The 26916-nt window shown below is 45.5% G+C and overlaps 1 protein-coding gene, 1 non-coding gene and 1 pseudogene across 2 annotated transcripts in view; 2 read left to right on the forward strand and 1 right to left on the reverse strand.

The window, feature by feature from the left end:
- Positions 1-5864: 5864 nt before the first annotated feature.
- On the reverse strand, positions 5865-6496 carry LOC138446970 (nuclear cap-binding protein subunit 2 pseudogene; annotated as a pseudogene).
- CNMD (chondromodulin) overlaps positions 5916-26916 on the forward strand; it is an 89217-nt gene continuing 68216 nt past the window's right edge. The window contains exons 1-4 of the mRNA XM_069602168.1: positions 5916-6040; positions 8875-8933; positions 9046-9206; positions 11178-11335. The gene's annotated coding sequence lies outside the window, so the exon portion shown is untranslated. The remainder of the gene's footprint in view (positions 6041-8874; positions 8934-9045; positions 9207-11177; positions 11336-26916) is intronic.
- On the forward strand, positions 18145-18216 carry TRNAG-UCC (transfer RNA glycine (anticodon UCC)). Its single transcript has one exon. It is a non-coding gene; the product is annotated as a tRNA-Gly (tRNA).

Here is a 26916-nt window from a genome sequence, read left to right on the forward strand (position 1 = left end):
CAGAGTACATCATGAAAAACACTGGACTGGAAGAAACACAAGCTGGAATCAAGACTGCCGGGAGAAATATCAATAACCTCAGATATGCAGATGACACCATCCTTATGGCAGAAAGTGAAGAGAAGCTAAAGAGCCTCTTGATAAAAGTGAAAGAGGAGAGTGAAAAAGTTGGCTTAAAGCTCAACATTCAGAAAACGAAGATCATAGCATCCGGTCCCATCACTTCATGGGAAATAGATGGGGAAACAGTGGAAACAGTGGCTGGCTTCATTTTTCTGGGCTCCAAAATCACTGCAAATGGTGATTGCAGCCATGAAATTAAAAGACGCTTACTCCTTGGAAGGAAAGTTATGACCAACCTAGATAGTCAGAAGCAGAGACATTACTTTGCTGACTAAGGTCCGTCTAGTCAAGGCTATGGCTTTTCCTGTGGTCATGTATGGATGTGAGAGTTGGACCGTGAAGAAGGTTCAGTGCCGAAGAATTGATGCTTTTGAACTGTGGTGTTGGAGAAGACTCTTGAGAGTCCCTTGGACTGCAAGGAGATCCAACAAGTCCTTTCTGGAGGAGATGAGCCCTGGGATTTCTTTGGAAGGAATGATGCTAAAGCTGAAACTCCAGTACTTTGGCCACCTCATGCAAAGAGTTGACTCATTGGAAAAGACTTTGATGCTGGGAGGAATTGGGGGCAGGAGGAGAAGGGGACAACAGAGGATGAGATGGCTGGATGGCATCACTGACTCGATGGATGTGAGTCTGAGAGAACTCTGGGAGTTGGTGATGACAGGGAGGCCTGGCGTGCTGCGATTCATGGGGTCGCAAAGAGTCTGACACCACTGAGCAACTGAACTGAACTGAACTGAGCATGGCCTCTCCCATCAGAACAAGACCCAGTTTCCCCCTTAGTTAGTCTCTCCCATCAGGAACCTTCTATAAACCTCTTATCCTTCTCCATCGGAGGGCAAACAGACTGAAAATCAGTCACAGAAAACTAACTGATCTGATCACATGGCCACAGCCTTCTAACCCAAAACAATAAGCAGCTATAACTGACAGCCAGTGTCGCATCATGGCCTCGAGATTCTCTGGGGCCTGCAGTGCATGGGGCAGTGGGGTGAGCACTGAACCAGGAGTCGCCTGGCCATGTCCATCCCTCTACCAGTTAGATCTGTGTGGGGCTGAGAAACTAACTGGAAGTTGCAGTCAGATCTCAGTTCTCCTTGATGCTCGGTGTTCCCTCTCCTGGATCTCTCCCACGCCTGCATAATGGCCCAGTCCAGGAACACATGGAGAATTCTCCGAACTTCTCTGTAGCACTCTTTCATCTCCAGGACTTTCCCAATGAAATGTCTGGCAGGGCTGCCGCTCACTCCAGCCAAGAGCGCAATTTGGGGTTAGCAAAATCTCAGGTTTTCCTCATTCATTCCCTTTGGAGTCCTCCACTTTCAACCAGCAAAAACACAGGATCACACACACACGCACACACACACACACACACACGCACGCACGCACACACACATATATGCAGACACCAAATGGAGTCTGTCCTTCCTGCAAGAAAATTGCCCGTTTCATGGCCGGCCCCGCACTCTGAAAAGCACAGCGCTCTGGCCAGTCTGGCTGGCAGAAGGACCCGGCAGGAGCCCCAGGCCAGGAGGCCACAGTCTCCTGCTGTGCTCCCCCAAAACTCCAGCAGGTTTTCAAGAGTAAAAGCTTGTCAATTTGTGTGCTTCGGTCAATTTACAGTGCTTTGAAATGGTTGTTCTGGAGAATTTTTCCAGTTTTATGCTCATTTCATAGAAAGGAGCCACCGATGCCCAGGCCACTGTTTCCGGAAATCTCTGCCCCCAGCTTCTCTCAGAATGCTGGTACGAAGACTCAGGAACTGCCAGCGCTGGGGCTCCCCGTCTGCCCCATATGCCTTTGTATCTGGCCAGATCTGCCCCAAAAACTGCTCCAAAGAGGTCCCTGGCCTTCAGAACCTTCTGCTGGGAACTCCTCTTCGCACATTTCCAGCTCTGCGGTGGGGGAGGCAGGACTCTGTCGCTTGAATTCCTTCCATCATATGTATATTATCCAAGCTTAGAAAACGCACAAGTCTGGCTGCCTAAGCTTCAGCTTTGACTGTCACTCTGTGACAGTTTTTGGCTGCAGTTAATGAACCCTAACTGCCCCCAAATACTCCGGCTTTCAGACTATCGGAGCCAGCATTCCCAGCTGGATATCGACTTACCATTGCATTTATATGGAAGAACAAGAAAGAGCTCTGTGTGTGTTTTTTAGCTACTTAATCCTCATTCCTTTTGGCTGAGAGCTTCTCCTCAGACCATTTCAGAGAGAGGACCAGAGGGATTTAGCCTGCTGATCCTTTTTATTTTTATTATGTTATCTCTGTATTAGTATCTTCCTTTTGGAATGCTCAGAAAACAAGGGAAAACAGCAACAACCCCCTCCCCCATGGACATGAAAGTCATCTAGCAAAGTGATGAGTTATCGCAAACTGTTCATGAATCTAAATGCCAGCCAGACATTATTTGAAGTCTGAATGAATCATATAGGTACAACTGCTTTTTGAATGCATGAGCATCTCCTTTATAAACTGCTGGTCTGTATACAGTAGCTAGTATTATTGTACATTTTCTTTAACGTTGGATATCTATACATAGGCTGCAGAATCTATATCATCCTGGAAGTGGGGGACTGAAACTTATTGATGTTATTAATAGAAAGTATTCCTCACTCTCAAAAAGATGGGGAATCGCTACTCCCTAAAAAAAGAAAATAAAAATAAGGAATTCTCTGGTAGTGCAGTGGTTAGGACACCGTGCTTTCACTGCAGGGGTCAGGGGTTCAATCGCTGGGGAGGGAACTAAGATCCCACAAGCAGCATGATGTGATCAAAAAAAAATTCTTTTAATAAAATTAAAAAAGAACTTCCTAGGTGGTCCAGTGGTTAAGAATCCACCCACCCACGCAAGGGATGTGGGCTTGATCCCTGCCCTGAGAGGACTGCACATGCCGAGAGGCAGCAAGCACCCCGTGCACCACTGACTGCTGAGCCTGTGCGTCCCGGAGCCTGCACCCCGTAACAGGAGCAGCCCAGCATCACAGCTAGGAGCAGCCCCTCTCACCGTGACCAGGGAAAGCCCACGCACCGCCATGAAGACGCAGAGGAGCCAAAATAATAAAAATAAATAAGTAAATGGATAAATAAAATTAAGAAATAAAAATAGAGTTACCGTACAATTCAGTAATCCCACTCCTGGGCATATATCCAAACAAGAAAAAGATGAAAACTCTAAATCAAAAAAATGCGTGACCCTAATTTTCAGAGAAGCACTATTTACAGTAGCCAACACACGGAGGCAGCCTGAATGTCCACCTACAGATAAACAGATAAAGAAGATGTGGTGTATTTGTACAACGGAATAATACTCAGCCATAAAAGCAGTGAAATAATGCCGTTTGCAGCAACGTGGATGGACCTAGAGACTATCATACTAAGTGAATCCAACAGAAAAAGACAAATGTCACCTGATATCACCTGTATGTGGGCTCTAAAATATGACACACCATGGCTTATTTACAAAACAGAGATATATTCACGGACATGGGAAACAAACTTACGACTACCAAAGAGGGAAAGAGGAAGAGGAATAAGCTGAGAATTTGGGATTAACAGATACACACTTACATAATAGATAAAAAACAAAGTTCTACTGTATAGCACGGAGAACTATATTCAATATCTTTTAATAACCTATAATGGAAAAAAATCTGAAAAAATATGTATGTATCACTGAATCAGTTTGCTGTATGCCTAAAACATTATGAATCAATTATAGTTCAATATATATATATTTTAACTGGGAATCACTGTTTCAAGGAAATTGGATCTCTAGCAAACAGCCTCTCTCCCCTTTATGGGGAAGGAAAATACCAGAGACAAGTCCCTTCTCCACCCCCCACTGGCTCATGCTCATGACCCAATGCTCATTGGCCCAATGTTGGGTGTGGTGCCCTCGAGGAACAGGCAAGCTACTGTCTGCATGTCTGAACATTCAACTCCTACTCTGAGGTCTGCTATTGACTGGCTAAAATATCTTGGGTTTTTCACTTCACTTTCATGGGCCTCCATTACTTCATCTATAAAATGATTTCACAAAAGGTGTCAAAAACTCTTGCCAGCTCAGCTATTCTTTGACTCAACACATTGTAATTCTAGGCACCTTGCACACATGTTACTGCTCATAAACCCTAAAATGGCCACAGGTCCTTTACAGATAATTGCATTTCCCAGCTAAGAGCCAACAGGCTCTTCATTTGACTAGTGACTTAAAAAAAAAAAAAAAAAGATGCAAAGGGCTGAAAGGATTAGGGCTCAGGCTAAGGAACATGCATTGCCTCACATGTTCCAAAAACAGCCACCACCTACCCAGCACTTGCTGTGTGCAAGGCACACTGAAAACACTTTCTGTGGATTAAATTATTTGATCCACGAGATAACCTTATGAGATATCATCTGTTACTTATCCCCCTTTACCAGTAAAGAAGCCCAAACCCTTCTCTGGTCCAATTCTGTATCATCTTTGTATCTTTGAGATCATCTTCCCCTTACTGAGAAATAAGGAGTATATTTGTTCTTAGAATGTAATTCATAAACACATAAGCCATCACCATGTGGGTCTCCATCATGAAACGCAGCAAGATGCAAGAAAGAAAATAAAAGGCTCATTTAGCTAGTCCCATTTAATATTTCCTTCTCTGAGACAAACATTAAGTGTCTGTGTAATTATCCTGAACTCTCACTGGGAGAAGGGAAGAATTCAATGATTCAAAGTTTGCCACTTTTTTTTAGTTAATCTTAAAGGGAGAACACATAAAACAGTGGGAAAGACTTAAATTGGACTAAGTTCTTGGCAGCTAGAGGCTTTCAATGATGAGAGAAACCTTGACCTGCATCCAAGTCAGCCCCATCCGTAACCTTTTTGCTACCTGGCTCACCAGTATCCAAGCCAAAGAAAACTAGCAACACATTATACATCCTAATTAGAGCAAACATCTGCAAAAAATATCAACATACTAGGTTGGTGACATTGCCATAAAAAGCCACCCTCCGTATAGCATTCTTGGGTATATAATATGTATATGACTAGATTGGTGCAAATTTTGGAAGCCAAAATGACAAAACTAAACAGTTCTCAGCAAGGCCACTCCTGAATGTCTATCCTTAGAAAATATACCATAGAAATACATCAATAAAAGCAGAAAGAGGGCTTTCCGGGTTGTCCAGTGGTAACAGTTCATCTGGCAATACTGGGGACACAGGCTCAAGCCCTGGTCTGGGAAGATCCCACAGGCCTCGAGTCTACTGAGCCTGTGCTCCACAGCAAGAGAAGACACCGCAATGTGAAAGCTGCGTGCCACAATTAGAAAGTAGCCCCTGCTCGCTGCAACTAGAGAAAGGCCCCCACGAAACAATGAAGACCCAGTGCAGCCAAAACCAAATTAATTAATTAAAAAAACAACAGGAAGAGTTATACATGTGAATGTCCATTGCAGCATTATCTACAATAGCAAAATTGTAACACAAATACAATTTTTTCAATGTTTATCGAACAGCTATTTTGCGCCAGGCACTATGCTGGACCCCAACACAGCAAACATGAGTCTCCTAAAGTATTGTGCTGAATAGGAGGCTGTTTTTCTTTCTTTTGGATCCTGTTCTTAATCATTTTTAATAGGAAAACCAAGAAGGGGCTTCCGGCTCAGTAGAGACATTGATTAAAGCTTGGTAAAAAAATGGGCAGACGTACAGATCTTGGGTAACACAGGTCAAAGTCAACAGACCAGAGTGCAAGTTTTTATGATGGAATTCTCACCACCCACTGGTTTGGGGCCGGGTTTTCATAGCCACCCCGCCCAGCGTCATAGTCCTAAGGATACTCACCTCGTTCCTGGCTCCCGGAACTCCCACGGTCAAACTGCCTGCCCTCGTTAAAGCCCGCATCCCAGTCTGCGAGAATGATCGATCAACCAGGTAAGTTCCATTAATGTACCGCGTGGTATTTTCTGCATCTGCTCTTGAATCGTATCCCACAAAGCAGAACACACACGCTGTCTTCTTCATTTTATCCAGGCCCAAGATGATTTTCTTTATGTCACCACTTTTGCTGAAGAGCTTGTAGGTTTGTTCTTCAGCTGTATGAAAGGAAAGATCTCCTACATACAAGGTGCCGTTTTTCTTCAGTAATTTCCCCTGTTCTTCACTGTCACCCCAGGAGGGCTGGTCTCGGTATTGGCTCAGGTCGACATAGAAGTTGCTGGGCAGTGCCTTCAGGAGGCCACCTGACTTCAGTGCAGACAGGTGGCCAAGGGCACCATTTGGAGAATGAGGCTGTTTTGGTTTTTTGTCTGTTTATTTTGAGAAGTCTGTATTCACTTCTTTCTGGTTCTCTGGTGTATTACAGGGTTGGGAGGAGGTTGGGAACTCCATGGTATATGGGCTCCGGGATGCAATGTGAATTCTGCCAACAATGTGTGTTTGTATGAGATTTGGGAGGCAGAAAGAAGGCGAGAGGACCTAGTCTTCTTTCTCCAGAATGGACACATGAGTTTTGTCAGATGTGAGTTTTTGCAGAAACCAGTGAAGCTCTTAGCAACCACCTACCTGGGTGTTGTGGGGCAGCTGGGACTGTTGGCATTTTCTTGCAGCTTTCTGATCTTTGCTCTAAGCAGTAACCCCTGATTCTCTGAAAGTCGGCAGTAAATCTGAAAACCAAGAAAACCCATCCCCCACATCCACTTCCCTGCTGTTGATTTTTATTCCTCCAGTCTTAGCTTTGTAAGCTCCTAATTCCCTGTGTTAAATCCCTCTCTGACTCAAATACCTAGAGTGAAATATATTTTCCTTAATCCTTAACTTATTGCAGTGAAGCAACAATCTAGAACAGCTCTGCCCAGTAGGAAACTAATGTAAGTCACACATGGGAGACACGTGTAATTTGAATTTTTCCAGCAGGCATATTAAAAAAAGTAAAAAGAAACAGGTGAAGTTAATTCAACAATATATTTTAGTTAACCCAATATATCCAAAATATTATCATCTCAATGTGTAGTCAATATGAAAATATGAATTAGATCATTTCCTTTTTGTACTGTCTTCAGTATACAGTGCATATTTTATCTGTAAAGCACTCTCCAGACCAGCCACATTTCAAGCACTTAATAGCTACATGTGACTAGTGGCTCACCTACTTTCTAACATAGATCTATATAAGGTGTGCATGCGTGCTAAGTTGCTTCAGTCGTGTCTGACTCTTTCTGACCCTATGGACTGTAGCTTGCCAAGCTCCTCTATCCATGGGGTTCTCCAGGCCAGAATACTGGAGTGGATTGCCATGCTCTCCTCCAGGGAATCTTCCCGACGGAGGGATTGAACCCATATCAATTACCTCTCCTTCCTTGACAGGCAGGTTCCTTACCACTAGCACCATCTAGGAAGCCCTCTGGCTCAGTCTGCCTGAAATCCGGGAGACCTGGGTTTGATTTCTGAGCGGGGAAGAGCCCCTGGAGAAGGAAATGGCAACCCACTCCAGTATTCTTGCCCGGACAATCCCATGGATGGAGGAGCCTGGTAGGCTACAGTCCACAGGTCGCAAAGAGTCGGACACAACTGAGCGACTTCACTATAAAGATAATAGAGTAAAAATGATAGCAGATTATTGTACTGCTATTTGAACTTTGGGACTTAGTAGGGGACTGTGTTTCTGCTAGGTTTGGCTTCATCTCCCTACCCAGTCCATCAGGTGTGTGTCAAATAAGATCTGGTTCTCACCCAAGTTGAGTTGAAGGCAGCCTTTTGGGTGGGGAAGGATGGAGTGCTGTAAATGCCCCCAAACTGCATGGGAAGTGGCATTGCACAAGAAGGAGCCAGGACCTGGGTCCGAGACGGGTTTGCCTTGGTCTGGGGTGAGCTCAGTGTCCGGGTGGGAACGGGGCAGTTCCTGAGCTGGGTGGCTCTGCGCTGAGACAGCAGACGCACCAGTGTGAGGGCCTCCATCATGCCCGCTGGGAACAGGTGGTGCGATGAGAGTCAGCAAGACTTGTGCTGAGAGGTGCTGAGCCGGCCACATTCGCCCAGAGCAAGAGCCTTATTTAGAGGCAAGTCCAACTGCATGAGCAAGAGAACTCAGCTGTGGAGGCCTCTCTTGCCAACAGTGAATCTGAATCAGAAAAAGGAAAAAAAAAAAAAGATGTGGGATGGATCCTGGAAAGAGCCACAGTTCCCAAGGTCAGGGGCAGCCAGGGTGGATGCATGTAGACGCTGGACTCCAAGAACAGGAGAACTGAAATACTGCCCGCCAGGCCAGTAAACAAAGGAGGTTGCAGCCATCAAGCCGTTACATTACAGCCTCCCTGATGGTGAGCCCTGAGGGAACTCAGGACGAGACCAGCGGGCTGCCCACTGCCAAGCCCATCCAGCAGCCAGCCGCTGCAGCCTCCCCTGACAGTGAGCCCTGAGGACACGCAGGGTACTGGCCCCAGACAGCTGAGGTGCGTGCCAAAGGAATGGCTTCAGCCGGCCCAGACTCTCGGGTCTTCCCATATTCACAGAAAAGAGCTCAATTCCTTAACTTGAGAGATCTGGTTTTCTTTCATTAAAAGTGATCTTTTGATCTTCTGACCGCTTGGTGTTTTTGCAAAAAGGCCTATATATCCCGGCTTCCCGTCACCACCCCCCTCCCGCCCCCTTCCTCTTGGAAGAGATTCTCAGTGTTATCTGAGATACCACATCCCAGGCCTAAGTCCTCAGATCTGTCCACCAAATAAAACATAACTCTCAACTTTCAGGCTGTGCTTTTTTTTTTTCAGTCAATAAACAGAGGAAGAGCAACTGATGATCCAGCTACTAGAAACGATTAGAAACCAAGGCAAGTGTGGATGGATCTGGGTATGTATGTGTATGGCCTCCCCGAGACTCGATCAGGCAAGGCGTGTGGCCGGAGGTACCTGTTTCTGCCAGCTGCCTTTGTGTTGTTTCAGCCTCAAAGACCTACGCACAGCTTCTAACACATAATAATAACGATGGGGAGCTTATTTCTTACTGCAATCCAGACACTGTGGCAAAACTTTGCACACACAATCCCAGCTGGTCTTCGGTGAAGCCCTGTGAGGAAAGTGCAACTATAATCCCCATTTTAGAGGTAAGAAGACAGAGGACTCAGAACCTTTTGTTGTTGTTCACTTGCTCAGTCCTGTCCGACTCTTGGCAACCCCATGGACTGCCCAGCCTTAGGGTCTTTTCAGAACCTTACTTGAGGGCATCTATTTAGTGAAAACGTTAAGCTGCAGTCCAAGCGCAAAACCCTGACTTGGGGAGCCTGGGCCTGGTTGCTATGCCAGCGCCCCCTTTTGGTAGCACATACACTAATCCCTCTGCCACAGTGCTTCAGAGACTTAAACTGGAAAAGGACAGATGTGAAAAGCAGGGAGGTAAACTGCCAGAGTCCCATTTCGCAAATCCACAAAGACTGTGTTCAGCTTGGACCTGGGCAGGGGACAGCGAGCAGCGACAGGAACGACACTGTCCACCGGGACCGCGGCACACCCCGCCCCCAACGTTCCAGAAACGACCGCCTGCAACCACAGCGACCTGGGCTGGGGGTGGGGATTGCAGGCACCGCAGGCCTCCTGAGAAAAAGGAATCCTTCTCAGGTAGGAGAAGGCGCCGTTGCCATGGCGACCACAAAACCTTGGCCCAATCCTAGGGCAGTAGCCAGAGTTTTCAGAAAAATAAAATGAAATTGAAAAGAATCAGCCTCTCTCGGCCACGGCAGCCGTCCGCAAAGACACAGTGTCTCCGTCGGGCCCCAAGTCTAAACAGATGAACCTCAGAGGCCCGGAGGTCGATGAACCTTGCGCAGGGTTGAAGCATCCTTTCATACCGGGCAGTCCCAAGGCCGGGGCTCAGCACAGCTCTGCCAGGCGGCTGCCAGGGTAAACACAGCGCACCTCTCCGAGCGGCCCACATTCCAGCCGCGGGCCTCCCGCAGCAGCCAGCAGCCAGCTCCTCACAATGCTGGCTTTTTCCCTACGCGTCAACCCGCATTTCCCCCACCCGGCAAAGCCTCGAAGCCCCGGGTGACCCCCTCCTCAGCCCTCCCTGAAGCTCAACGCCTGCACTTTTCAACAGTTTGAAGCTCAACGCCTGCACTTTTCAACAGAAAAGTGTCAGTCGCTTAGTCGTATCCGACTCTGCAACCCCAAGGACTGTAGCCCCCCTGGCTTCTCTGCCCATGGGATTTCCCAGGCCAGAATACTGGAGTGGGAAGCCTATCCCACCTCCAGGGGATCTTCCTGACCCAGGAATCGAACCGGGCTCTGCCGCATTACAGACAGATTCTTTACCGTCTGAGCCACCAGGGAAGCCGGTTGTAATTCCTCTCAAGCAATGGTTCCCCGATTAAGGCCCACACGCGGAGTCCTGGGGCCACCGCCCTGTCCCCGAGGTCACCTGCTCATCGCCAGGCACAGGCAGCACTGTGCCCACACGGGGAGGGGACTCTCAAGACCCGGACCCACACTGGAGAAACTCTCCACCGCCATCATGCTGCTCCAGGGCACGGCCACCTCCCAGAAACTGCATAAACCCTGCCCTGCGCTAACATCCTTTCTCCCTGCAGTGAGGTGCTAGCACAGAGTACTCAATGCCTAGACTGAAAAAAAAGACAAAAACAATGAAAACCTACCCAAATCCTAAAGTTTCCTGTATCTCAGAGGAGTTCAAAGGACTGACGGATGCCATCTAGTTAGAACCTGTTGATGATAGGTTTCATTATCCTTTACTTTTACATTATCTTACATTTTTTTTTAATATTTATATTAATTATTTGGCTGCACCAGGTCCCAGCTGCAGCCTGCCGATCTTCTAGTTGCATGTGGGATCTAATTCTCTGACCAGATATCAAACCCCAGACCTCCTGCATTGGGAGCTCAGAGTCCCAGCCACTGGGCCACCAGAGGAGTCCCTTTATATTTATAGTTTGTTTCATGCAGAAATTATGGAAGCATTAAGCAGAATTTTTAATAGGTGAAAGAAAACTGTGTATCCCCCAATGGGTTAAATTACTTTCGTTTGTCTGCATTCCACTGTTGTTGCCTTTTTATCTTTCCAGAGAACTTAGACTATTATATCCTGGCTGAAGTTTAATTAAGCTCATCAGAAGAGAAGAATCAGCATGATTACCCCCATTCCATAAAAGAAGCCCCGGTGACATAACCAAGGTCAGAGGCCCAGCTGTTCTCTCAAGATCGGGACCAGAGCACAATCTAGGTGAGTCTAGGTTTCTATCCAACTTTCCAGAATACCCTTTGTATCAGCAGGGCTCCTGTCCTGAGCTGAACCGAGGCCTGAGAGGATTAGGGAGACAGGTTTCCTTTCATAAACGGGAACAGTGATTGCTGATGAAAGGGGAACCGGGTAGCTGGAGCCTGGGGTGAGGGGGAGACTTTCTTTTCACTGCCTTTGAATTGTGTACCATATGTACGAACCAACTCTTCAGAAAATAACTAACTTTTAATTTTAAATGTTAGCTTAAATGTAATTTAAAATTTAAATTAAGTTTAAAACTTCCTTTTATAAATCAATTTTATTCTGCCCCCAAACTAATGGAGTTGAAACGTACATTGTGAATACTGTGGTTAGAGCCGTGCCTGGGAGGGCCCACAGTCAGGTTCAAAGGGAACAGACTGGGACAGGAGATCCTGGACCCAGAGTGACCCCTCTACATCCTAAAAGGTGCATTCTTCAGTGAAAATTAAATAGCCAGGTCTCGATTATCTGTGTTAGCATAGAAAAGTCCTGGCATTGGTAGTTTAAATGTTGTTGCTCAGTCTCCCAGTCTCTTTGTGACCCCATGAATTGCAGCACCCCAGGCTTCCTTGTCCTTCACCATCTCCCAGAGTCTGTTCAAACTCATGTCTATTGAGACAGTGATGCCATCCAACCATCTCATCCTCTGTCGTCCCCTTCTCCTCCTGCCCTCAATCTTTCCAACCATCAGGGTCTTTTCAAATGAGTCAGCTCTTCCCATCAGGTGACCAGAGTATTAAAGCTTCAGCTTCAGCATCAGTCCTTCCAATGAATGCAAATTAAAAGTTATATTTAATTTATGTTCCGCATTGAGTGTCTCTGCATACCTTAGAATATGGATCTCTTTCATGCCTTGAACTTAAAATGCTGCAAACTGAAAAAAAAAAAAAAAAAAAACGAATAAAAACACCCAAACACTGAAATACTGGGACACTGTCCGTATTTTCCCTTCGTATTCATCAAAATGATCTTGGCTGCAGGAAACAAAACTCCTGACAGAAGCTGACTTAGACAATGGGGAAATTTACTGTCTCACGAAACAGAGAGAACGCAGGTTTGCTGAAGTAGCAGCTCCGCAGCGTCCTCAAGGCCCGGCCCTCTGCTCGGCTGTCCTCGGGCCGCCTCCTCCTCAGGCTTTGGCAGGACTTCCCGGCATCTTCTCCAGACACGACAGGCTCAAGGGGAAAAAGGGAAGCAGTCTTTCTGTAGAACAAGGAAAAAGCCCATCTTTCCAGAGGACAGGGAAGCCTTTCCCAGAATGTTCCTGCCCCACATGACCCCAGATGTCCCCGCAGGCCTCGTTTCCCCTGCGCCAGAGCCAATCACTAGTGGGGGGATGGGGTCACTGTGATGGGTTTAGACTAATCAAAGGGAGGAGAATGGATGCTGGCCTATAAAACAGCATCCGCTGCCTACACAGTCATTCCCCCAAGAAGCCCCTTCCTACAGCCACGTCAGGAGAGGCGTCACAGGGGAACAGGCTGAGGTTTTTGAGTAACACTAAGTATCAGTTTGGGCTTCCCTGTTGGCCCAGACGGTAAAGTGTCTGCCTGCAGTGCAGGAGACCCGGGTTCGATTCCTGGGTAGGGAAGATCCCCTGGAGAAGGAAATGGCAATCCACTCCAGCACTCTTGCCTGGAAAATCCCATGGACGGAGGAGCCTGATAGGCTACAGTCCATGGGGTCGCAAAGAGTCGGACACGACTGAGCGACTTCACTTCAAGTATCAGTTTAGATCAAGATGCCTCCCTCCCACGTCCTTCTGAGATGGGTTGGGACCTGGGACCCTTTGCTGCAGTGCCTGTACCTGGACAAACATCCCCTCAAGCAACAAAGTACAAAACAACTGTAAGAGACTAAAAAATAACCTCGAACTTCCCTGGTAGTAGAGTGATAAGAATCTGCCTGCCAATGCAGGGGACATGGGTTTGATCTCTGGTCTGGGAAGATCCCACACGCCCTGGGGCAAGCAAGCCCGTGGGCCACAGCTGCTGAGCCTGTGTTCAAGTCCTTTCTACCTGTGTGATCGATGTGATAGGTAGGTTTGGTCACTCAGTCATATCCAACTCTAGTGATCCCATGGACTGTAGCCCACCAGGCTCCTCTGTCCATGGGATTCTCCAGGCAAGAATACTGGAGTGGGTTGCCATGTCCTTCTCCAGGGGATCTTCCAGGACTGAACCCGGGTCTCCTGCATTGCAGGCAGACTTTACCGGCTGAGCCACCAGGGAAATCCGTAAAAAGAAAGACAAAGCTCACATCACTAAAAAAAAAGCAGCTTAGGTGGAAAAAGTGGAAGTTTAGTAAGCCATTAAAAGCAAGATTCACCATGAGGGAACACAGAAAGCCGCCAGCCCGTGTTCAAGGTGAATGTGTCTATTAAGATGGGTACCATGTTCATTATTGTCATTTCCCAGAAATCTACCTGAGCCAAACGTATCTTTTAAGGCTACTGAAATGTGTCAGATGAAGTGTGTAGGATCCAGGTATCAGAAAAGCGCCTCATTGACTCAAAGGTTCATTGTGCTGAGGTCTCGCCCTTAGCAACTGCACCCTCCCTAGCAGCTCAGAAGTGGATGCTTAGGGAGTGCTCTCATTAAAGGCATACAGCCCCTGGGAGAGGGGATGGATTGATGGCTGGCTGAGATAACAACCACTTCTGCCACACAGAGCCCCAGTTAGAGGTTAAGAAGAGAATTGCCTACAAGCAATTTACAAGGAGCAGCTAGGAAATAAAACACAGTGTCAGATGGGCCTTTGAAAACCAATGTGGGAATCTGTTCCTTTTTTTTTTTTTTTTTCTGGAAAGAAACAGAAGGTACAGCCACTGGCTACATTTATTTTTGGAGCAGGGAGAAGGGGAAAGAAAGGGAATATATAGAAAAAGATGTAGAATATGGATTGATCTGATTCAATCCTGGAGAAAAACATCCATCTCCATGTGTCAGGGTTAAGGGTCACATACTCGTGAACTTGCTATCAGAAATGCATGGCTTAGTCTTATTTTTTAATAGCAGAAAAAGCAAGAATGCTGGCATGGGGTCATTCCAGAATCAAAAATGGAAACATACGAATGCCTGATTCATCTTCCACCTTACACAGCCACACTGTGTTCCAGAGCAGTATTCCTCAAGATTTACTGTATAAATCCCCCAGGGACCTTGTTCACATACAGATTCCAACTCAGATGTGGAGCAAGACCCAGGATTTTGCCTTTGTAGCTGTTCCCAGGGAATTCCCTAGCAGTCCAATTGTTGGACTCTGCGCTCTCACTGCCGAGGGCCTGGGCTCGGTCCCTGGTCAGGGAGCTAAGATCCCACAAGCCAGACTGTGTGGCCAGAAAGAAACCAGGTTCCCCGGGGATGCCGATGCTGCCAGCCCAGGACCACATTTTGAGTAGCCAGGTTCTCACTGTGATTGAGCATAAGGTTTATTGAATTAAGAGTAGGTGTGATTTTAAAATGCCTAAAGGTTAAAACAGAGAGGAACCTTTAAGAAAGTCAGATAAGTCAGGTTACTACCCAGCGTATGTAAATAACTCCTACAACTCAACAGCAGTAACAACAAAAATTTTTAAATGGGCAAAACTTGAACAGTTATCACTAATCATTAGGAAAATGCAATGAGACACCACTTCATATATGTTAGAGGGGATGTTATTTCTAAAAAAACAGAAAATAACAAATACTGGGAAGGATGTGGAGAAACTGGAACTCGTGCACTTTGCTGTCAGGAATTTAAAATGGTATGGCTTCTATGAAGAACATTCTGTAGTTTCTCAAAAAAATTAAACATAGAGGATTTGGGGGAAATGGAGACATAAGAGGCACTTGATATGAAGAAATAACTCATTGGAAAAGACCCTGATGCTGGAAAAGATTGGGAGCAGGAGGAGACGGTGTCAGAGGATGAGATGGTTGGATGGCATCACTGACTCAATGGACATGAGTTTGAACAAACTCCGGGAGAGAGTGAAGAACAAGAAAGCCTGGCGTGCTGCAGTCCATGGGGTCACAGAGTGGGGCGTGACTTAGCCACTGAATGATGACAAAGAGGCATCAGGAGAAAATAATCTGAAAAAGAACATACAGATTCTTTTTTAGATTCTTTTATATAGATTGATAGATATATCTGAATCTTCTTGCTGTACACTTAAAACTAACACAACATTGTAAATTAACTATATTTCAATTTTTTAAAAAATCAAATTAAAAAAAAAGAAGCACCAGGAATATTTCTCTTCACCTAGACAACAACTGCGCTGGCAGAATCTATCTGATACAACTATTTTGGAACTCTGGAGTCTATCGAAGGCTTGCAAATTCTGGGGGCAGACTTGGGTGGTAAATTGCAGTTAATTGCAGTCAATTTCAGTTTGCAGCAGCAGCAGCAGCTACCTATCCGCCAGCTCCAGCCATTAGGCAGGCAGCTGTGCGTGTGTTCCTGGCGCAGCTTGGACACAACTTCCTAGAGCCAGGGTGGGCAAAAAGGAGCCTGCCCTCCAAATATCAGTGCTCTGTGCGTGGGTCACCGACTGCTGCTTCTGATCACAGAGGTGCAGGCAAGAGACAGGCAGCCCTAGCTGTACCTCCCTACCCCCACTGTTGCAAGCCCCTCCCTCTCCAGCGAAAGTAACCAGGGAACTTAAAGGGCCAAGGCTCTTTCCCCCACGACCTTCATTTCTCTCTTTTCTCGTGTTTGGGAGCCAGCCATTAAAGAGTAGGATGTTCAAAAACAACTGCATATATGAAGAAAATTAGAAGGTAAACTCCACATACCCAGTAAAAGGCTCAGAAAAGACCTAAGAAGGTTTTTAGTTTTCACCTCAGGCTGATTCTCCCCACAGAGACAACTTGCAATAATAAAAAGCAATAACAAAGCCTGGAGAAGGGGGAGGATTTGACTTCTAGAATTACCTCATTATTAAATTCAAATGTCCAATTTTAAAAAAAAAACACAATGCATGCAAAGAAACACAAATCCGTGGTCCATTCAAAGAGGTAAAAAAATCAACAGAAATTGTTCCTGAGATAGACCTGATAACTAATTAACTAAACAAAGATGTTAAAACAATTATCTTAAAAATGCTCAAACGAAGTCAAGAAAATGATGTAAGAATAAAATGGAAATATCAAAAAAACAAATAATAAACCTAAAAAGAAACTGAAAAGAAATCCCAAAGCTGAATAATACAATAATTGAAAAATTCACTTGGGGGCTTATCTGGTTGCTGAGACAGTAAACAATCTGCCTACAATGCAGGAGACCTGGGTTTGATCCCCGGGTTGGGAAGATCCCCTGGAGAAGGGAAAGGCTACCTGGAAATGGCTAATCTTGCCTGGAGAATTCCATGGACAGAGGAAGCTGAAGGGCCACAGTCCATGGGGTCATGAAGAGTTGGACATGACTCTCTTTCACTCACTCAGAAGTAATTCAAAGGTGGGTTTAAACAGGCAGAAAAAGGAAGCAGCGGATGTGAAGCTGAAGAATATAAAAAGTGAACAGAGCCTAAGGAACCTGTGGAATGCCAGCAACCAGATCAATATACACATTGAGTTCCAGAAGGAAGAAACGAGAAAAATATGTGAAGAAATAATGACTGAAAACTGCCCAAATCTGATGAAAGACAGTACATACTTACAGTGGAGCGTTGCTCAGCTTTTCAAAGCTAGGCACTTCTGCAATATGCTACGACATGGATAAGCCATCAGAACATTCCACTCAGTGAAATACACCAGTCACAAAAAGACATAAACTGCATAGTTCCAATTGTATGAGGCACACAGAGTAGTCAGAGGCGCAGGCAGAAAGTACGGTGGTAGTTGCCAGGGGCTAGAGCAGAGGGCGACAGGAGTTAGAGGTCAGTGGGCATAGAACTGCACTTTGGGAAGATGGTAGAGTTCTGGAGATGGATGATAATGATAGCTGTACAACAATGTGAATATACTTAATGCGGCTGGAACTAAAAATTGTTACAAAGGTGAGTTTTCTGTTCTTTAAATTTTACCACGGGGGGAAAAAAAGAAGGTTAGCCAATTTAATCCCCCAGTTTCATGTGTGAAGAAGGTAAGACAAAAGATTATTTTGAATGACAAAGAAGATGGCTTAGATCAATTCATAGGCATAGCTGGCTGGTGATGGAACCCTGAGACCTAACTCCCAAGTCCAAGGTCTGACCTCAGAATTCTGATGCTATGCTGGTCTCGAATGGGGCACAGACACAAGCTTGAGTAGTGAAGAGAGAAAAGTAAGTCTTGAGTCCAGCTATAATTCTGCCATTGTTGACTGTGACACATTAGATGAACCCGTGACTTTCCTGGGAGAGTCCTCTTCTCGGTAAAATATAGACGCTGATGACATGCTCATCAGCAAAGTGAAGAGAATATCTCCCAAAATATTTTGCTGGAGATACTGGTCTCAAGAGATATCTGTGAGCAGGGGCAGGGAATATGGTTTTGTAGTCAATATTTGAGAAATTCTGCAGACTGAATCTCTCTTGGATAGTCACAAAGTACATTAGCATGTTAAAGACTCTGGAAAGTTCTGTAGTAAAGAAATCTGTTTGTTTTTTTCTTTAATCAGCAATTTTACTTGGGACTCCCAAAGCAGATGATGAGACAAAGATTTGAGTACAAGCAGTTGATTTGGGAAGAGAAGGGAAAAAAGGTAAGGAGATTGAGAAGCAAATAGGGAAGGGAAGGCATCCTTGAAGGAGGCATTATTAAGCCAGCTGCCACTGGGGGCAACTGGACCTGAGTCCCACTGGGACTTCCCTGGTGGTTCAGTGGTTAGGACTCTGTACTTCCACTGCAGAGGGCCTGGGTTCAATCCTAGTCAGGGAACTTAGATCCCACATGCCACATACTGTAGCAAAAAAAAAAAGAAAAGAAAGAAAGAAACTTAGGTGATGCCTGTTCATAGCTAAATTATCATCTAGTCCTAAACATTGACCCTCCTCTTGCATGCTACAGAAGGCTGACCTCCTTCAAGGGCCCATGGCAACAGACTCCATCCAGGCTTGGCAGGTGGGAAGTCTCAGAAACAGGCCCCGAGCTCCCATCACTTCATCCCTGGGATGTGTGGGTATCTGTTTCTCAGGCTTTCCTCCCAGAGGTGACCCAAGAAAATAAGCCATCTCATCTTTCACCACATTCATCCTTTGAAATGGAGAGGATTCATCTAGGTTCTCAAGCTTGCAGATTTGATTTTTTTTTTTTCAGTTCTATGTGGACCACCTGAACTATTTGCTTGTGTTGACAGAGAGAATTCTTACCTGAGCCTGTGGAAAATCTGAGGTCAGAGATCAGTAACTCAGGGCTAATATCATAGCTGTTGGTACCAAAGAAAAAAAAGAAGCACCAGTCCTTCATGAAGAAATGTGGTCAGCCCTCCAGACAGATGGACGGCCCCTAATGAAGCATCTGCTGAACAGTCAGTCCGTCCAACACCGCTGTCAGCGTCCAACCTCACAGCAAGGCAGCCAGAGCCTCACTTTGGGTGGAAAAAATTACACTGGCCTCGGTTCAAGCCTCCTCACTCTCTTTAGCTGACAATTTTAAAACGAAATCAAGAACCAGAAAGAATTAGAGGTTTGCCAATTTTTTTCCTCATATCCAGAGGCTTTCCTGCTCCTAGGAAACATGAGGTTCATTTTGAAGCTCTGTTTCCGCCCTGCACAAACATATCAATAATCGTCCAATGATACACATACCTTGACTGTATTTACAAAATGTGAATATGAATTACCTGGCAAATCATATTAATGTGAATATACTTAAGGATGTTTGAGTGAGACAATGAACGGACCTGTTTGTAAATACCAGATCCCAATGGGCAATCACTTCAGTGGGTTCATCCAAGAGCCTGATGCTGCTGTGCTGAGGGGTAAGGAGAGAGTAGATTAGCTTCCTTGGAACTGCTGTTTCTGCAGCAAAAGAGGGTCAGAAATCAGCCATTTAGCACATTTCAACTTCACACAAAAGTGAATGACACAAACCCTGGGTTCAAGGAGTCAGTGGCTCAGGAGAAGAGATTAACATGTTAAAAAGCCAAATTTGGGACTTCCCTGGCAGCTCAGTGAATAAGAATTCACCTGCCAATACTGGGAACACAGATCTGATCCCCAGGAAGACCCCACATGCCTTGGAGCCGCTAAGCCCATGCACCACAGCTACTGGGCCCGTGGTGTTGCAACTACTGAAGTCCTCCCTACAGCCTGTGCTCCCCAACAAGAGAAGCCGCCGCAGTGAGAAGCCCACACACTGCAATGAAGAGTAGAAGCCCACACACTGCAATGAAGAGTAGCCCCCGCTCGCCGCAACTAGAGAAAGCCTTTACAAAGCAACAAAGACCCAGCACAGCCAAAAATAAATAAAATTATTTTAAAAAGAAGTTGAGGACATAAACAAGAAAAAAAAATTTGATATAAGAACTTAGGTACAGGCAGCATGCTGAGGGTCTGGAGAGTTGATGGAGATGTCCTAAGGAAGTAAAATTTTTGCCTTTTTGTAAAAAAAAAAAAAATCAAATGTTACACAAATATTGAGAAAAGAAAAAGTTTGCCAGTCTTAACCTCCAAAGATGATTCATGTTACCAATAGTTTGGTGCATTCTAGACTTTGCCTATGCTTTTATTCTTTAAGAAAGTTTGTTCTTATAGCCCATCTTGTTTTACAGCATGTTTTTCTTTCACTTGACCATACATCTTGAACATTTTTCTCTTCTGTAGCAATCTCATTTTTCTCTGACTGTGCATGGTCTTCCATTGTGAGGAGGCGCCGTGACTTATTTCACTCTCCCCTACGGATGGATGTTTTGATTGTTTCCACTTCAGGACATTTCCAACAAAGTTGCAGTGAACGCCCTTGAAAGGACATGTCTTTTTCTGGTTTAAAATCCTAAAAGTAGGTTTGCTAGATCACAAGATACAGACGTTTTATGTGTAACTAACATTGTCAGACTAGAGGAAACAAATTTTAAGTTGGCCTTGAGGATCAGAAGAAATAGGGGAATCAGATTTTTCAGACTTAGGTCAGTGTATGAGAAAGGACGTAGAGCTGAAAGACGAAGCAACAAGCCAACTCCTGTGACCTATGATTTGGGGCAGTGGCTGATGAGACCAAAACAGTAGTTTGGAGGCTAATTGTACATGGAAGGACTGGGACCCTACAGCTCCTCACTGGACCATTTCCATCTCTGCCTTTTCCTCAAAACTCACACCCACCATCAGCGCTCATACACACTAAGCTGTGATCACTCTGGAACAGTGGACGTGGAGAGGTGCTAGATATATGATGACTAATTTTTCGTGTCTGTTTGGCTGAGCTCAGGGATGTCCAGACAGCTGGTAAAAGCATTACTTCTGAGAGTCTGTGTCAGTGTCTGCAGAAGAGACTGACATTTGAATTGGTAGATGCATCTCCATCCCCAGTGTCAGGGGACATCATCTAATCCACTGAGGGTTTCAGTAAAACAAAACAAAACAAAATGAGGAAAGGGAGAATTTGCTGTCTGTGCTTGAGCTGAGATATCCGTCTTCCGCCCTTGGCCGTCAGACATTAGCCCTCCTAGTTCATCGGGCATTCAGATTCACACTGGGATTCTCAAGTTTGTGGACCTGAACTTAAACCATTGGTTTTCTTGGTTCTCCAGCTTGCACAAAGCAGATTGTAGGAATTCTCAGCCTTCATAATCCCATGAGCCAATTCTTCTAAGTCTCTAAGTTGTGTCTGACTCTTTCCCATGGTTGTTTAGTCAGTAAGTTGTATCTGACTCTTTCACGACCCCATGAACTGAAGCCCACCTGGCTCCTCTGTCCATGGGATTCTCCAGGCAAGAATATCGGAGTGGGTTGCTATGTCCTCCTCCTGAGGCTCTTCCCAACCCAGGGATTAAGCTTGCGTCTCTTCTGTCTCCTGCCTTGGCAGGCAGGTTCTTTTCCACTAGCCGCCTTGGAAGCCCACATCTGCCTATCTCTATCATGCTGGTTCTGTTCCTCTGGAGAGCCCTGTCTGTCGCAGGAGATGTCAGCCATGGCGAAGGGTTAATGAGACAGACGGCAGCTTGCCTAGCCCCCTTGTTTTGCTTGAGGGCTGTGTAAAGGATCTTTCCTTAAATGTGAAGGAGGAGAAGGTATTGAGAGAAAGAGAATTTGAGAGACAAAACGTAAGTGATGATACAAACGCTCAGGAGTGCATGGGCTCTGAGCAGACGGACTTTGAAGAGAGGGTGTGTGCAGAGAGCCCTCTTTACCATGGAGCCCGAGTCTTGGGTGAAACAAAGACTTCCAGAGGGCACGTGGGCACAGATGGTTTAGGCGGAATGCAGGTCTGTGCTGGCCACTGCCGTGCAAACTCCTTCCTGGAACTAGTCTGCCCGAGTTTGTATCTGCAGCTAAATACCCTGGAGGTTTTCACTCCCCACCTCGCCTTTCCCAAGCGCCCATCTCCCATTTTTAGCTCTTATTTTGTCGTTGTTAACCACTCCCTAAGTGCCTGTATTTTCTATGTTGGGGCATGATTTTGCGCAGAGGGGAAGTCTTGCAAGATTGCCACAGGGAGAACGAGAAATGGATGTGCTCGTAAATGTCAAGAAGCCAGAAGAGGTTTTCTGGCATCCTGGGTGTGGTGAAAAATAGCCAGATCAGGCTTTCATTACACTCCGTCTGATCAGCGTATCAGAAGGGATCCTAACACACAATGGGCTGCATTCTGTGATCCATGAGAAGTTGTCAAAAATGATTTTTTAAATGAATTGCTTAAGCTACCTTGTGCCCTGAGAAAAATGGCCCTGTATTCAGAAAAATCTCATTTTTTAAAGAGGCAATTTCAGTAGCTAAATATTTGAACGTGGTTAAATATTTATAGATTCACAGCGTTAAATATTCAGGTTCCCTCTGGTAGGCAGATGACTTTTATCCTCCGTCATAGTCTCACAAACTCACGTATCTCTCATTACCTGCTTCCTTAGCTATTCTTGTTAGCCCTTCTGAGTCATCTAATTGCTCCAGCAACCAAGACATTTCTATCAACTCCTGCTCATTAAAAGGCTTGGCTTCCAATGATCCATGCCTCGAGCCAGAATCAAAGCTACAATGAAGTATCACCTCACACCGGTCAGAATGGCCATCATCAAAAAGTCTACAAATAAATGGTGGAGAGGGTGTGGAGAAAAGTGGACCCTCCTACATTGTAAGTGAGAATGCAAATTGGTGGAGCCGCTATGGAAAACAGGATGGAGATACCTTAAAAAACTGAAAAATAGAACTACAGCAATCCCACTTCTATCTGGAGAAAACAATCATTTAAAAAGATACATGCACCCCAGTGTTCATTGAAACACTATTTACCATAGCCAAGACATGGAAGCAACCTAAATGTCCGTCAACACAGGGATGGGTAAAGATGTCATACATGTATAGAATGGAATATCACTCAGCCACAAAAAAGTATAAAATAATGCCACCTGCAGCAACATGGATAGACCTAGAGATTATCATTCTCAGTGAAGTAAGTCAGCCAGACAAAGACTAATATCACATGAGATCACTTATATGTGGAATTGTTTTTTTAATGACTTCCCTAACTGTCCAGTGGTTAAAACCCTGCACTTCCACTACAGGGGGGCGAGGGTCCATCTCTGTTGGGGACCTAAGATCGTGTGTGTTTTATGGCATGGCAAATTTTTTTTATTTTAAATAAAAATAAATGCTATAAATGAACTTATTTACAAAACAGAAACAGACTCACAGAATTTGAAAACAAGCTTATGGTGACCCAAGTGGGAGGAGGGATAAGTCAGGAGCTTAGGACTAATATGCATGTGCTACTGCATAGAAGCTAGATAACGAACAAGGACCTACTGTGTACCACAGGCAACTCTACTCAATACTCTGGTCTGACTGTGTGGGGGAAAGACTCTGAAAAAGAATGGATATATGTATAACTAGCTCACATTGCTCCATGCCTAGACCCAGAGTTAGCTCTGAACTGGAACCTTCCCTTCCGCTTTGCCCTTCATCCCCACCCCCACTCCCTGCGTCCACCTTCACCGTGGCCACCAGCCAGCTCCAGCTCCCTCCCTAGCTCTCTGCTGCCCATTCCTTCTAAAGCTCCTACACTCCTCTCCATCTGAAAAAGGAAGGGACAGCCTGCCCTATGGGCTTGCTTCCTCCCCAGAAGCCAGAAGACATGATTAGGGACTCTGAGGAGTGTCAAATAAATCTTGCGGTTTGGGCCAAAAGTAATAGGATTGAGACTTGGCATCAACTTAATCACCTTAGATGACCATGTGTGACCCCGATGAGTCCCCACACACTCTTTCATCCTTCTCTTTACTCAGCCTCCCATCTTTTTTTTTTTTTTTAAAGTTATCTCCCAAAGAGACGCAAGATAAGTGGCCATCAGGGTCCGCCGACATAGAGACATGTTGAGTCCAAGTCGGGAGGCCCCTGAAACTATCTGCTTCATTCAAGCTCCTCTTCCATTCTGCGGGGTTTCCCTGGGGGCTCAGCTGGTGAAGAATCTGCCTGCAATGCAGGAGACCCTGGTTTGATTCTTGTGCAGGAAGATGCCCTGGAGAAGGGATAGGCTGCCCACTCCAGTATTCTTGGGCTTCCCTGGTGGTTCAGCCGGTAAAGAATCCACCTGCAATATGGGAGACCTCAGTTGAATCCCTGGGTTGGGAAGATCCCCTGGAGAAGGGAATAGCTATCCACTCCAGTATTCTGGCCTGGAGAATCCCATGGGCTGTATAGTCCATGGGGTTGCAAAGAGTTGGACGTAACTGAGTGACTTTCGCTTCAATTCACTTCCATTCTGGAAACCCATGTCCTTCCAATAAGTCCCCTTTCTGTCTAGCTGGGTTGAGCTAGATTTCTGTTCATATTCCACATGCTATAATAATCCATGAACGTGTGTGCAGTGTAGAAACTTCTATTCTTGGGCTCTGTATTCAATGTCATTATTGTTCAGTTGCTCAGTCATGTCCGATTATTTGAAACCCCATGGACTGCAGCACCCCAGGCTTCCCTGTCCTTCATCATCTCCCAGATTATTCAACATCTTATGATAAACCATAATGGAACAGAATATATATATATTTGTATATGTATATATAGCAGAAAGTAACACAATATTGTAAATCAGCATCAGTTCAGTTCAGTCGCTCAGTTGTGTCCAACTCTTTGTGACCCCATGAATCGCAGGACGCCAGGCCTCCCTGTCCATCACCAACTCCCAGAGTTCACTCAGACTCACGTCCATCAAGTCAGTGATGCCATCCAGCCATCTCAACCTCTGTCATCCCCTTCTCCTCCTTCCCCCAATCCCTTCCAGCATCAGAGTCTTTTCCAATGAGTCAACTCTTAGCATGAGGTGGCCAAAGTACTGGAGCTTCAGTTTTAGCATCATTCCTTCCAAAGAAATCCCAGGGCTCATCTCCTTCAGAATGGACTGGTTGGATCTCCTTGCAGTCCAAGGGACTCTCAAGAGTCTTCTCCAACACCACAGTTCAAAAGCATCAATTCTTCAGCGCTCAGCCTTCTTCACAGTCCAACTCTCACATCCATACATGACCACTGGAAAAACCATAGCCTTGACTAGACGGACCTTAGTCGGCAAAGTAATGTCTCTGCTTTTGAGTATGCTATCTAGGTTGTTCATAACTTTTCTTCCAAGGAGTAAGTGTCTTTTAATTTCATGGCTGCAGTCACCATCTGCAGTGATTTTGGAGCCCAAAACAATAAAGTCTGACACTGTTTCCTCTGTTTCCCCATTTATTTCCCATAAAGTGATGGGACCAGATGCCATGATCTTCGTTTTCTGAATGTTGAGCTTTAAGCCAACTTTTTCACTCTCCTCTTTCACTTTCATCAAGAGGCTTTTTAGTTCCTTTTCACTTTCTACCATTAAGGGTGGTGTCATCTGCGTATCTGAGGTTATTGATATTTCTCCCGGCAATCTTGATTCCAGCTTGTGCTTCTTCTAGTCCAGCGTTTCTCATGACGTACTCTGCACAAAAGTTAAATAAGCAGGGTGACAATGTACAGCCTTGACGTACTCCTTTTCCTAATTGGAACCAGTCTGTTGTTCCCTGTCCAGTTCTAGGTGTTGCTTCCTGACCTGCATACAGATTTCTCAAGAGGCAGGTCAGGTGGTCTGGTATTCCCATCTCACTCAGAATTTTCCACAGTTTATTGTGATCCACACAGTCAAAGGCTTTGGCATAGTCAATAAAGCAGAAATAGAGGTTTTTCTGGAACTCTCTTGCTTTTTCGATGATCCAGTGGATGTTGGCAATTTGATCTCTGGTTCCTCTGCCTTTTCTAAAACCAGCTGGAACATCAGGAAGTTCACAGTTCACGTATTGCTGAAGCCTGATTTGGAGAATTTTGAGCATTACTTTACTAGTGTGTGAGATGAGTGCAATTGTGCAGTAGTTTGAGCATTCTTTGGCATTGCCTTTCTTTGGGATTGGAATGAAAACTGACCTTTTCCAGTCCTATGGCCACTGCTGAGTTTTCCAAATTTGCTGGCATATTGAGTGCAGCACTTTCACAGCATCATCTTTCAGGATTTGAAATAGCTCCACTGGAATTCCATCACCTCCACTAGCTTTGTTCATAGTGATGCTTTCTACGGCCCACTTGACTTCACATTCCAGGATGTCTGGCTCTAGATGAGTGATCACACCATCGTGATTATCCAGGTTATGAAGATCTTTTTTGTACAGTTCTTCCATTTATTCTTGCCACCTCTTCTTAATATCTTCTGCTTCTAATTTAAAATTTTCTATTCCTTTATAATCACACTGGTAGAAGATCTAAGGGGGCCTTAGTTTTGTTTCCCCACAAAACAGTAAGGTACTCACGAGATGCACTATATGCCAGGACTGCAGATGTGAATGATACTCGCTCGGTGGCGCTCGTGGTAAAGAACCCACCTGCCAATGCAGAAGACACAGGAGACGTGGGTTCAGTCCCTGGGTCAGGAAGACCCACTAGAGGAGGAAATGGCAACCCACTCCAGTATTCTTGCCTGGAGAATCCCATGGACAGAGGAGGCTGGTGGACTACAGTCCATGGGGTAGCAAAGAGTCAGACACAACTGAAAGACTTAGCACGCAGGCAGCACGCACCAGAATCCACAGATGTTTTCTGAGGGCCTGGTGAAAATCACTGCCCTCATGAGCTGGCTCACCAAAGAGGACCCTCACCGTGAATTACGATATATACAATGAGAGAGGAGCAAAAGATTTGCCATGCTAGTTCAAAACAGGAAAGATGGTATCCCACTGTGGGGACAGGAAAGGCTTAGGGAAGGAGAAGCCATTTTTAGCCAGGTCCTAAAGATAGCTAGAAGGTTCCAGAAGGTGAAGACCATGAGAAAAAAACATTCTAGCCAGAGGACTTGAAGAAGCAATTAAATGCAAAGAAAGCTTCCAAAACAGTGAGTACCCCAGCGGGCGGAAATGTTGGGTGTGTGACTGTGAGCTGCGAAATAGAATGTAGGAAATGGAAGATAGAGTGCAGGGGTCTGCCTCGC

The sequence above is a fragment of the Ovis canadensis genome, chromosome 10 (genome assembly GCF_042477335.2).
Source record: "Ovis canadensis isolate MfBH-ARS-UI-01 breed Bighorn chromosome 10, ARS-UI_OviCan_v2, whole genome shotgun sequence".
Classification (NCBI taxonomy): domain Eukaryota; kingdom Metazoa; phylum Chordata; class Mammalia; order Artiodactyla; family Bovidae; genus Ovis; species Ovis canadensis.